The following is a 13,617-nucleotide window of genomic DNA, read 5'->3' as shown; positions in this document are numbered from 1 at the left end:
TGGGTCATTAATGCATGCTCAAGTCATAATTACTATATTTCCAACAGCACTTTAAGGCAGCATAATTACAGTGTGCGGCAGATGGCTGTTGGCTAACTGGCTTGCAGTTATGCCTAATGGCTATTTGCTATCGGTGTAATACAGGCAAATGGTTGGCTGGCCAGCAGCTATAGCTTAAAATAGACAGCTGTCCTGTGCAGCCTCAGCCAGAATTAAAATGATTGTGTGCTCTTCATTATTTGCGGCAATGCATTCGCCACACGATTATTGTGTAGCAGCATAGGATGATGTCTGAGTGCACTGGAGCTAAATCCAAAAAGGTTAATTTATGCAGAAAAAACTGGACCGTGTTTATGTCTCATCCTAATGACCATTCCTCCTGGAGAATGAAGGGCCCATGTGACGTTCACGCCAACAAACAGAAATCATTCATGACTGTGTATAACATAACTGCTGCTCAAAGACAGACTGTGTGGATGTTTTTAAGGCAGGAGGCTCCACAAGAGACATTCATGCTGTTTTTGTCTGCAATTTTATCTTCCAATTCAAGAGGGAAAAAGCGGGAGAGAAGGATATTCCTTTTCAAACAAGTCGACTAATTACAAGGGATTAAGTAATTGCATGGGGAATAGTCAGGAAATCTTTCTCAAAAACCTTTTGTTCCGAACCCCATTAATTTTACCCTGCTAAGTCTAGTCTATAATGGGTTCTCTTTATTTGTGCTGTTTCAAAGGACAAATCTACAAGATATTTTTTTTTTGCTTTTTTTTTTATTGATTTATTTATTTTTTTTCAAACAGCAGTTCATGAAGGTAGGCCACAGAAAGCTCCAGTGTGCACGATTCAGCTGGGACCAAAAAGTCATGCACTTACAATCTAACTTTGCGGAGGACGAGTTTCATGTTGGAAAAGTTTGATGAAAGTTCACTTCCTTTTTAATAATTCAAAACCAAATAATTCTTAGTTTGCTAGTGAGCTTTGCAAAACTCTTCAAGGAGTAAGAGCGATGTGTAACGAGTGTGTCTTGTTTATGAGACAGTTTTGCTTGTGTTTAGATGCTACGTCAAGGTCTCGAAACAACGTACGAGGAGGAACACATGAGAAAGCTCCGGGCCAAAAGTGAAGTGCGCAAGGAATCTGCATTCACACTCCAAAGAGCAACTGTTATAAATGCACAATGAGGTGTCAGTGAACACATTGCATTGAACAAAATAAAGGAAAAGCAGCTGGGGGGGGTGGGGGGTAAAAGAAAAAAAAATGAGTACCAAAGCTCCATGTTCAAAATAAACGTAAAAATACTACATTTTAAAAAGTCACATTGAATCCGGTGTGTATATTCTGTCTTGCAACATATTTTGGTTCCAAAATGTCAGTTTTAATCTTGTCGATGTGGAAATCAAAGCTTCAAGTGGATGCAGGCTTCAGTGACGGAGGAATCAGTTGAGCTCCAAGCTGCTTTTGTAGTGACAGCAGCGAGTTAAGGAGGTGCAGCTGGAGAAGAAGGATCTGAGGAACGTGACCTTTAAGCCGCCTCACTCGCTGTTGGTTACAGAAGTCATGGAAAAAGAATTCATCGAAGTATATCATGTTTTTTTGCAGTATTAATGCCTCCTGAATACTATGCCATCTCCTTCAACGTCCAACGCTGTCGATTTGACATATAAACGCCACATCCAAGGAGGGTCACTCCTCTGCAGTACAAGTCAGTAGAACCATGTGTGATGTAGCAAGCCACCACCAACCAGACCTCTAAGGGATTTGTCTTTATTTACTGGTAACTACAACAGTGACTGGGGGGGTGGCCCAAAAACCTAAAGGAATTCATTTTCTGGTAAAATGGTAAATGGACTCAATTTTATAAAGCGCTTTTCTACCTTAGCGGTACTCAAAGCGCTTTACAGCGTCATCTCATTCACCCGTTCACACACAGATGGTGGAGGTTACCATGCAAGGCGCCAACCTACTCACCAGGAGCAATTATGGGTTCAGTATCTTGCTCAAGGACACTTTGACATGGTCACCGGGGTCGGGGATCGAAACAGCAACCCTTTGGTTGCTAGACGGCCACTCTACCCCTGAGCCATGCCGCCCATAGTGTGGCCCAGTGGAGCAGCGGTCCTCACTGTGACCCCCCAGCAAGAAGGTTGTGGGTGGAGCAGCGGTCCTCCCTGTGGCCCCCCAGCAAGAAGGTTGTAGGTGGAGCAGTGGTCCTCCCTGTGGCCCCCCAGCAAGAAGGTTGTGGGTGGAGCCCCGGCTGCAGCACGGGGTCTTTCTGGGGGAGTCTCCATGTTCTCCCTGTTCCTGCTGGGTTCTCTCTGGTACTCCAGCTTCCACCACAGTCCAAAGACATCAAGAGGGACCAGGTTAATCCAGACTCTAAATTGACCGTAGGCGTGGCTGGGAGAGCCAATGGTTGTCTGTCTCTATGTGTTGGCCCTGCCATGGACTGGTGACCTGTCCAGGGGGAAGGCTGCTGGGATAGGCTCCACCCCCACCACCCTGAACAGGAGAAGAGGGGGAAGATGGAGGGATGATGGATGGATGACGGATGGATGACGGATGGATGATGGATGGATGGATGGATGATGGATGGATTTAACTTTCTTTGTGGCGTTTATTTACTAGTTTCTCAGGTGATTCTTGCACAGGTTAACAAGTGAGACATCAAATCAGGCCACTCTGGATGCAAGTCGAGGCGTCGCAGTGAACCGGACTAAGACGACCAGCGGCGTACAACACAGATGTGCTCCCAAATTTGTGCTGTTAACGTTTGGATTACTGATGACTGATGCACCTCATACGTTACACGTTTCTCGGGGCCGATGCAGGCTAACGGTCCCGTGGTTCCAGACCTGTCGTCAGCTCCTGCCACCACCTCTTGTCTTTGTCTTGCTGCTACGGGTGTCAAATTCTACAATGAGCTCTCATTTGAAATACAGTTAACTTTGTAAAGTAAATCCCTGAAAGCTTTTAAAAATACAGCCCAAAATGTGAATTTGTCAGCGCAGCCGACTGCACCTTTCCCTCCATTCACACTGTGCCATTGTAAATATGCAAACCAGGTTCTGCACCGTTACCGGTAGGTGGATGAACTTAGCCGCTCTTTCCTCCCTAACATGACGGATGACCGTGCTGACTGTGGATTCACATGTGGTTTCTGTACATCAGGAGTCCTGCATGGACAGAGCTGTCTGAACCCGGCGACTCCCAATCAATCGCCTCCCTCGGTGTTTGTCTCTCCCTCTGAGCTCTCAGTGCCCAATCGCCCTCGCCACACAGCGATGGAGGTCATGTGTGGTCAAGAGCTGAGAGTGGACAATCAGGCTGTACCATCATCACAACAGCTCATGTCTTTCCCTCCTCTCTCCACACACACACACACGCACTCTCTCGTGATGTGATGATGTTTTTCAGTAAAATCATCACAACGTTACTGCCTCTAGTTCCACAACGTGGTAGAGTTGGTGTCACTTCCACATTCAGAGCTCAAACTACAGGGTTTTTTCTAGCTCACCAGAGCTCCGTCGTGTTGTTGCGCTCAGCCACAATGAACAGCCCTCCAATTACCAGACGGCCATTCTCGCTCCTCAGCCATGCCGCCCAGTTACTTTGATGGTTAACGTGCCACTAAGCAACCCTTCATCCTGATACCACCGGCTTTTATTCGGAGATCAAGGCCATGCGAAGCCTGCAGAGGTGGCGGACTCGAGGCCGGCTTAACTAACCCTGATAAAAGACTCAGGTTGACTTGTAAAAGATGGTTTGAAAATGCTTTCCGTGCATTTGGCAGGATATTGAGCGTTGCAGTAGGTTCCCCAGGAGAAGCCAGAGTTTAATGTGGGAATATTTCAATTTCAGTCCCTTCTCAGTTGAATGTATCTTTTTTGTGATTATATCAATCGAACCGTAAACAGAAGCGTTTGGAAAACGGCAACGCTATCAAGTTCACTTTATAGCCACAAATTCAACACGACACATCCATGAAGCCTGCGTCACCTGGTGGAGAGCAGCTTAAGGAGGAACCACTTCCAGTTAAGGAAGAATTAACAAAGCTAAGTTGTTGTTTCCTTTGGAGGAATCCAGTTTCCTGCCATTTGGGACAAATCCAAAGACGTAACAACCAGCTGGACTTCTGATCCGGCGTCTGTTCAAAAAAAAGTGTCGTCTTCTGCACAAATTCCATTTTACGCGGAACGACTGTTCATGTTGAAATCCAAGAGCTCATCCTGATGACTTGAAATCAAAACAAACAGCTTGTCTTTTCTACCGATGATTCGACTGATCGTCTCATTCAGAACTCCTCCAACTATTTAACCGACGCTGAAGTAACTTTTTCACCGACGAATGTTTTCAATTAATTAGTTTTGATTAACGTTCCAATTAGCTTTTATTGCTTCGCTGTAAATCCACTCCCCCTTTGCTTATCTTGCCTTTTTACATTTTCTCCTTATATCAAAGTTTCTCCAAGTCCTTTTTTCCCTCTTCCTGCGTTGCTATGGTAACTCTCTCTCTCTTTCTCTCTCTCTCCCTCCCTCCCTCCCTCCCTCTCTATGGTGCACCCCCACTTTCCCCACTCGCTCACTCTCTCTCGCTCTCTCTCTCTCTCTCTCTCCAGTGGCTGGTTGGATGGTTGCTATAGAAACAGACTTATTTAAAAGAAGAGCTAAGAAATTATCTTTTTCTCTCACTCCCCCAATATGCTCACTTGGGCTCCCTCACTTCCCCTCTCTCTTGCTTGCTCACCCTCCTCCTCCTGCCCCCCCCCCCCCCGCCCCAACCACGAGCGAGCAGACCTCTTTTATTTTCCTGTGGTCATCATCACCATATATTGTGGATATGAGCACACGCACATACACAAACCTACAACCTCTGGCTTTCTTTGTCTCCCTTTGAGCCTCCTCCCACTCAACACACACACACACACACACACACACACACACACCACCAGTGAAAGTAGCCTGCAGACTGGTCAGAACCTCTGGATCACTGTCAAAAGGCGTGTTAAGGTTAATGGTTTAGCTTTTGAGGAACTTCGCCCCTGAATGAAAACTCCCAAAATGTGTAATCACCCTCAGCAAAAAAAAAGGACACTCATGATCTGATCTTCATTTCCAGAACAATACCTGGTCTCACATCGCCTTCACCTGTGACGCCATAACTTCATTTGCTACCACAGGAACAGGAGACAAGCGACCCCACGTCACTGTCCTCCTTCGCCGCCACCGTTGAGAGCTGTGCGCTTATCTCTCTTGCACCCAAGCGTATCAGGCTTCTCTGAGGGGAGATAGTGTCACCCCCACCATCGCCACCACCTCACCCAACCACGCTCCGCTCTCTCTCTGTCTCTCTCTCTTCTCCTCGCCTCATCGAGCATCGCCAAGCTGAGCAGAGCCCGGGGTGTTATCAGTTCCTGATAGTTATCGACTTACATTAAAACATAAGAGGGGAGAGAGGAGGAACAGGCAGATAGACAGACAGAAGCGATGGAAACACAAACAGAGTGGGTGGTGATGGATACCGGCTTTCATCATCTCTAATCATGTTGTCCATCTCCATCTTTTGAATCGCTGCTGCTTCTTTTATCACCATTTAAAATCCACCAAAGGAAAAGAAATAAAGGGGATTGGGAGATATATTGAGATTTTTTTATATGATTTTTTTTAACTTGGCCGTGGTGCCCACGCAATAAAATCATTTGGTTACACAAGTTCAGTTACAGATAAGGGAAATAAGTTTGGAAAAGCCTCTGTGGGAAAGATTGGAAGGCGCTAAATGTTAAATTAAGTGAAAGTGGTGGAGCCAGTGGATAGCGGGTCTCTAGGGTGTGAAAAATTATGATTATGATTGTCATGCATTGGATTTTTGAAAGAGAAATTATTAAATATTACAAACTTTTCCCTCAGCAGAAGCGTGAATACTGTGCAGAAAGAAAATTAATAGAATTAGCAACTGCATGGTTATGATAAAGCAGATGACTTGAAATATCCTGATAGGGTACTGTCCTTGTATTGTAGTACAGTATCGTATTTATGAAGGGGGACTGAACAGTCCCACGTGATGACACACGCCGGGCCTCTCGACCACCTCAGGCAGGCGTTTGGATCTCTGTCTCGTGTGCCAGGTGTGCTCTCACGTGGTCGAGCAACTTCACTTCAATGCCACTCTGTAGTGGCCGTGGTAGTGTAATGGGGTCTCCAACGGAAGATTTCATTTACACCCTGACACGTCCAATCACAGTATCTTACAATACCATGAAATCAGTCACGAGGTGCGGTTGACAGTTGGGCCACATGTAATAGAAATGTTCTCCCAGCATTTCTGAGAACGGACAGCCAGAAAAACGACACATTAAGTTTCATAAAGCGCTTTTAAATGCACGATAAAATAGTGAGAAGCAGCACTGGTAGGAAGTGTGAATGCACTCACATGTCCTGGAGGCCAAGTGGACGCTTGAGCCAAATTTGAAAGGATTCCCTCAAGACACTCCTGAGATTTCATACAAATGACGAACGGCACTACGTTTGAATGATTGATGGTGTGACCCGCAGTCCTTCATCCAAAATCTACTTCCATACGACAAAAAGCATTGTGACACTCCTGTTGCAGTGATACTTCTTAGAGTCTGTTTGCAGAGCGTCACCCTGAACCCCAGCTTTCAATGGTTCACGCTCACTCCGTCGTCCGTGCTCCAGCTAAGACGTCACTAATTTAACTAATTGTTCTGTTAATGATGTGACATAGAGTTAGAGTGTTACATAAGGAGTGGAAAAGTGCAAGCACACACACACACACATACACACACACACACACACACACGTGTGCAGCAGCAGACATAATCCAGGGCAAAGACAAAAGGGAAAACCTTGTGATACTGATCTTGTAATGGATCAGATTGATTTAATTCAATGCGCCGGACAATTTCTCATTCGTATTCCTCAAGATGTCTCTGAATGGATTTTATGTGGGAGGCCCATTCAATTGTTCTCTCTCACCTCCGCACACGAGACTCTCAGACGGCGAGAGAGTGAGAGAAAACACAGGCAGACAAAGAAATGCAGAGAGAGAGAGAGGGAGAGAGAGGCAGAAACTTAAACTACCTCCACACTCAGCTTATTTGATCTCGTAGCCCTTTTTGTTGACATTTTTCTTCATATAAAAGGAAGCACTTTTATGCTTTTGGTGCTTTTATGCTTGATGTCTGCATTTCTTTGAAAGCTTCTCCTTGGAGAGGGTGGCCGGTTTATTTTCTCACTTCCTCTTCCAAAACAAGCTAAGAAGGGTTACTTCCAGCCTTTTATCACTTTTATTGAATACTCATGCAGATAAAGGAGACCCACTTTATTTATACGAGGAAGGCTGAGGGCTCTGTCGAAGGCGCCGCTTTGTGCATTGCAGCGTGCTTCTTGGAACAGCGGTGAAATATGCTGGAAATGCCTGGAAAACTCCGGGCCCTGCTCTCCCAGGAGAGCCCCATCTATAATAGGCCTGGCCATTTCCCTCTGCTCCCTCGCTGCAACCTTCTCCTCACATAAATCTCTGCTCCCCAGCTCCGCCTCCCTCCTCTTCTGCTTCGCTCTCACTCCTCGTCTGCATTTCACTCCTGCGCTCATCTCAACTCCTTCATTTCACTTGTTCTCCCTCACTCAGCGGAGGAAGGAGTCCTAAAACGCAGACATATGTTAGCGTTGTTGAAGCTCTGCTTGCCTCGTCGGAGTCAGCGGGAGTTATGAGCGGGTGTTTGGTGAATGCTCATGTGAGGTCAGCGGTTTACGTGAAATCCTGATATTTGAATATTTTGCACCGCACTTGAGAACTGCAAGGCGTTTGCTACAAACCCTACAAACGTCATCACGCCGAAGAACAGAAGATGGTGGCTGGCGTAATGTTAGCTTTCTACTTCTAACAAATGCACCGAGGCTTCAAAAAAATCCTAACATGCATGAACTTGTGAGAATTATGATGAAAAAAGAGCACATATGACACACTTTCTAGTGCCGCCAAGCTCCAAAATAAAAATCCCTTTGTTTTCTGGTCGAGGGAACCCACGGCAATGCTAACTTCCTGATTAGCCGTCAAACATTTGTCATCCCCGGAGAACACAATTCCCTCCCCAGAGAATCCTCCTGTTCTACTCCTTCACTCCTCTTCTGCTTTTCACTTCTGCTATCATTCCACTTCTCCTCTCCCCTTAACATCTTTTCCTCCTTCCTTACTGTTCTCCTGCTCCCTCGCTCTAACCCTCACCACATACAAACCTCCAGGTCTCCTCCTGCTCCACTCCTCCCTCTCAACCTGACTCCTACATTTCACGTGTTTTTCTTTTCTCCTCCTCAGCCTCCTGAAATTTTCTCTCCCATAATATGACTGCATTTTCCTGCTCCCTTGCTCCAGTTCTCTCTGTTCTCCTCCCCCTTCAGTCCTCCCTCCTCCTCCCTCTCAAGTTCACTACTGTCGTTTCCAGTTCCTTCTGCCTCCCTGACTCCCCCATCCATCTCCACTTGTTCACCTCCTCCTTCACACCTCCTGCCACACACATTTGTCATCTCCTGTTTTCTCCCCTTATTTGCTCTTCACCCTGTACCCGTTTCCACCTCCTCCCACCTGACTTTCTCCCTCTTGCCTCCTCCATTCTGAGCATCCCTACTCGATTTCTCCTCCTCCACCGACTGCCCTCCTCTTCTTCCAACACTCATCACAATGGCCACTCCTTTTCCTTCCCTCTTTCTTCTATCTCCTTCCTCTATTTGCCTCCTGCTCTCATCCTCCTCTCCCCTCATCCTCCATCTCTGTAACCCCCATCCCAGTTCCTACATCTCCATCCATGTTTCCTCTTGATTAATGTTCTCTGTCGACCACCTCCTCTCCTGATCCCTCCCTCACTCCTCCGCCCTCATCCTCCACAACCAAACATCTCTCTTTCCTCAGTCTGTCTTCTTTGATTCTCCTCTGCACTTCTCCACTCCTCTATTTCCCCTGCCGTTCTTTGTGCTTCCTCCTCTTTCTATCCTCTCTTCCCCCGCTCCTCCTCTCTCTCTCTCTCTCTCTCTCTCTCTCTCTCTCTCTCCTTCATTCGGGCTGACATATCAGCCAGATCGACAGTTGTCACTCCTAATACCAGTCGATGCTCTCAGTTAGGATCTGCACACTCTTTCACTCCCACACACACACAGACACACAGATCAACCCATGCAGAGGAGAGAGAGAGAGAGAGAGAGAGAGGACTTCACCCGCTGTCGTGTTTGCAGATTACTAGATTATCAGCGCACCACAGTGAATTAAGCGCTGGCTAATTGCGCTGGTTATCTTATTTATTTATTTTAATTGCTGTTCCTTGTCGCCTGCGATCATCCTTCACGAGCGGTGAGGATATCAGATGTGTCAGGTACGAGAGGGCTTTGGGATGAGGCCCACACACACACTTAACTCCACCACCGCCGAGCTGTTTGAACCTCCGCTCCGCTCTTACAGAGCTTGTCACGTCATTGTTAATCATCTTCATCTATGAGCAACATGTTTTTCATTGAAGTTGAACTTTTTTACCTCCCAGCAAAGCAACAAAGGCAGTCAACCTTTAATGTACCAGCCTTTTGTGGCACGATCAGAACAGCATGTGACTCATAAACAGGGCTGGGGGGTTGATTCCTCCACCAATGAGCAGAAGCGTGCAGCCTTCTGAGAACGTGAGTTAAATAAACCCTGGACTTTTGAATGTTTTCCCTCTGCGGTGATGAATGAGGATTTCGATCAAATGTGGTTTTAAAGGTTTTTTGATTTCCTTCAAACCTGCCCAGGTTTACTGTGTTGGTGTTGACTTGCTGTCATTTTGTTAACGACTCGTGTGTTTGTTTTTTGCTGCCAAGGAGGTCACGTGATCACCAGCATGCCTACGTTTGTGATCAGGACATCTCAGAAACTGACGGGCAGATCTGGATGGACTTTGCGAGGTAGCCGGAGCCCCAGGATCACATGACGATCCGTCTCATTGTTGCGATGCTGACGTTTGGATTGCTTGCACATAAACTCTCAGATCCACAGCTGGCAACCAAAACTGGCGCCGCCAATCAGAAGGATGGCGTGGCTGAGGAGGTCTTAGGGACCTAACTGCTGCTCACGAGCAGGCTGACAGTGTGCGTGTGTGTGTGTGTGTGTGTGTGTGTGTGTGTGTGAATGAAGCAGCATTGATGCCGTAAATGTAGTAAATCTGCACATAAATTCAGACCATTGACACCGAATCTTTGCCCCGAGGATGAAAACCTGCTTATTCCAACAAGTTTCCTCGACAACTTGAGAAGTCCCTGGACTTTGCATCATTGCTGTTCCTCCATTTAGCTCTCACAATGTTGAGCAGGTTCAATCTGCTGACATGTCTGAGGACATCAGAGCGTTTCAATACCTTTTCCAATTAGTTACATTCTGTAGAGCCATGCACATAAACCCAACATTTTGCTTGATGACACAAAAGTGTTTCACCAGTGTCTGAGGGTACAACAGCAGAGAGCTGGAAATGACAGGAGTGTATTTTACATTTTGTCACTTTGCTAGTTTGCTTGGTTTTAGCGTGTCTACTGAGACCTTTCCCAGTACCCCGGCTGCCCCTGGAGGCCACTTTAGGTGTAAACCTGTGCTGGTGTTAGCATCAAACATTCATGGTCCAGCTGGGTTGCTGCCGAAGCACAGACTCAAGTCAATAGAGGCTCCTCTTTCTCTGTCTCTCTCTGCTTCCTGAGCGCTCCGGCTCTGCCTCTGTTTATCCTCAAACATCCCCTCTTGTCAACAGATTAGGACTGAACCCCGCTGTCTCTTCCTTTCTTCGTCTTTCGCTGCCTCCATCTCTCTGTCTTTTGGCCTGTCTCTTTACATCTGCGCCTCTGCTCTATTCTTGTGACGAGAGAAAAGAGTGGGAAGAGGAGGAGGGGGGAGAAAACAGAGAAAAAAGAAGGTGTGTGTGTGTGTGTGAGAGAGAGAGAAAGAGAGGGAAGAGGGGAGAGATGGGACAGGTGCTTGCAGTGCAAGAATTGCTTTGCTTGCATGATCAGGCTGCAAAAATGTTCAGCTCAAGCAAAAGTGCTGTTCAAGAATCGACTCTGAGAAACGGGCTTCCTCGCCTGTGGGCAGAGCAGGGCTGGCAGCACAGCGCCGAATCACAGGCAGCATCACGCTGCATCAGACCCACACACACACACACACACACACACACACACACACACACACACACACACACACACACACACGTAGGGCTGAATAGTAATTATAGAGGCCCACAGTCGAGCGGTCAGCCACACTGACATGTAAGCGGCCTGTGTTCGGGCGCCAGGCTCACCACTGGACGGAGCAGTAAATCAGGCCGCTCGGGGAGACGACGCAGCCGTCAGCAGAGGAAAGAACGCAACAGACACCTGGAAGATTCCAAACAGGCTAAACACACATTAGGCTGCAGCTGCAGCATGTAAGGGACGGATTCACTCTGATCACATTCACAGGCTTACACCGGCTCAGCTGGAGACGCTGATCTGGTGCTCTGCTCTCTTTCCTGCTCTGCTTCTGTCTTTGCTTCCACCAAGGACGACATCTTTTCACCGCTACGGGTTTGTTTATGTGTCCACAGTTTTAATGGCATAGACGCTGGTAGCCACATTTCTAATTATCATACCATGAGCAGAGAATCTCATCGTCCTTTCCTCTTCCAAACTTTAATTAAGAAAAACCTTTCAATACAAAAAAAGTTCAACGGTCTCAATAGATAAAGCAGCTTATTATCCTCTGACACTCGGACGTGGAGGCTGCAGGGGCAGACCAGCTCACCAGGAGCAGGGGCAGTATCTTATTGAGGGCCACCAGGACCCAGCCTCCAGAGGAGGTGAGGATGGAACCAGCATTCCTTTTCGAACTGTTGCAGCTGATAATGAATAAACTCATGTCCGGGAGTCTTTTCTCACTGGGGGCCCCCCACTCAGCTGTCACCGCAAAAACCACCAGGTCATTCAATTCAGGAGCAGACGCCACAATCGTATCAGTTCATTTCACTGGTGGGTTGTTCAGAGGCTCGAGGGGAAGACATCACATCCTCCAAATTTGTTTTCTCCAAACGCTCGATGAAACTTAGCGAGCAGAAGGACTCAGACATGTTGCTCAATGACCCTCCCGCTGCCAGGGAAACTACAGAGGGATATTTAAACTCACGACTACCCGCATTTCGAACACAACAAACCCGAGCTCTGTATCGCCGTGTTCAGCAGAGTCTGGTCTCTCTACTAATGCAGGGATTGAAGGGACAGCAGTCCTGGTGATTAGGTGAGCAGCCCAAGAGTGCGAGGTGCCTGAGCTCCATCGCTGGTCCAGCAGCCGCCTGCCTGGGTTGGGTGGGTGTGTGCAGCCTCACTGACGAGCCACCTGCTGAACGCCAAATACTGCTGCAGCACCACGGCTGAAAAACACTGGCGGCATCAAGCTGTCACAGAACTGTGGCCATCTTAGAGTTGGGAGCTAATATCAGTCCGTCAGCTGTCAAATCCTGGACCTCCAGTTAAATGAGTTGAAAAGTCTGAATCGACCACATGACATTTTCTAGTAGTAACAAACTGACCCAGGGTTCAGGTTTGGCCAGACAGAGACTGAGCCTTGGGTCCAGCGGGTTTACACCGTACTCTTGGTTGGGATCAAACTAAAAAGTCCAAGAGTCTGGACCAGTGTGGAGCCTCGCAGCTGAGGTTGCTGATTCTGATGAAAAATTCAGGATTAAATTGGGGTTGTCATCACTTTCCCTCGTCACTCGAGTTTTATTTGTACTATGATGCAGTTTGCATAATTGTGCTGGAAACAAATTCTTCCAGCGAGGTTGGCATCCTGTTTTCCTTCAGACACCAGCTCCTCCACTCTCAGACGCCCATGTTTGCGGCTGCCTGCTAGCTGATACAGCAGCCACGCATCCAGTGGGCTGGCCTGTGGCCAGACACTTACGGATAGTTTGATGTAGCGTTTGATTAAATTAGAGGACTGTGGGGCCTCGGTGGAGGTACGCGCTCCTCGGTGCACGTCTCTTCTCTTTTTCTCTCCGATCTGATCTGATGTAGTCCCATCTGTGCTGCTTATCCTCTGTTTTGCTCTTTTCTCTTTTGTGTCCTGCTGTTTTCGATCTCATTCTCTTCTCCTCAGCTCTGCTGTCAGGTTTTACTCGCTGCTTTTGTTCTGTTTCTTTCTCTAGAATCAAACTGCACTCATCTACATCAGCCTCTCTACTCTCTGGCTAATCAATCTTGGCTCGTTGGACCATCGACTGATTACAGTAGATTTATCATCATCTCACTCACACACCTCCACTCTTCCACCCAAAATGCTCCCATTTCTTGGAGCAAATAAATCCCATCGAGTTTCACTTTACTGTGTTCGGTTCTGGCGCTCCGATTCTCCCTCGCCGGACCTCCGACCTGGGGACTCCTGGGACTGAGCGTCCTGGCAGATCACCGTCTATGGTTGATCACACCAGCAGCCAGCAGCACAGGGACCCAGGTGCTGAGGCAGGTACACACACGTGTGCGCACGCACACACACACTCACACGCACACGCACACACACACACACACACACACACACACAGAGCTGAACTGTTCACATCATGCC

General features: G+C 47.5%; 1 protein-coding gene across 1 annotated transcript in view; it reads right to left on the bottom strand.

The window, feature by feature from the left end:
* kirrel1b (kirre like nephrin family adhesion molecule 1b) overlaps positions 1 to 13,617 on the bottom strand; it is a 79,447-nt gene that overhangs the window by 64,590 nt on the left and 1,240 nt on the right. The window lies entirely within an intron of this gene.

The sequence above is a fragment of the Aulostomus chinensis genome, chromosome 5 (genome assembly GCF_037954235.1).
Source record: "Aulostomus chinensis isolate RoL2024-O1b breed Wild chromosome 5, RoL_Achi_v1.0, whole genome shotgun sequence".
Taxonomy (NCBI): Eukaryota; Metazoa; Chordata; class Actinopteri; order Syngnathiformes; family Aulostomidae; genus Aulostomus; species Aulostomus chinensis.
This window is presented reverse-complemented; position numbering and strand designations above follow the sequence as displayed.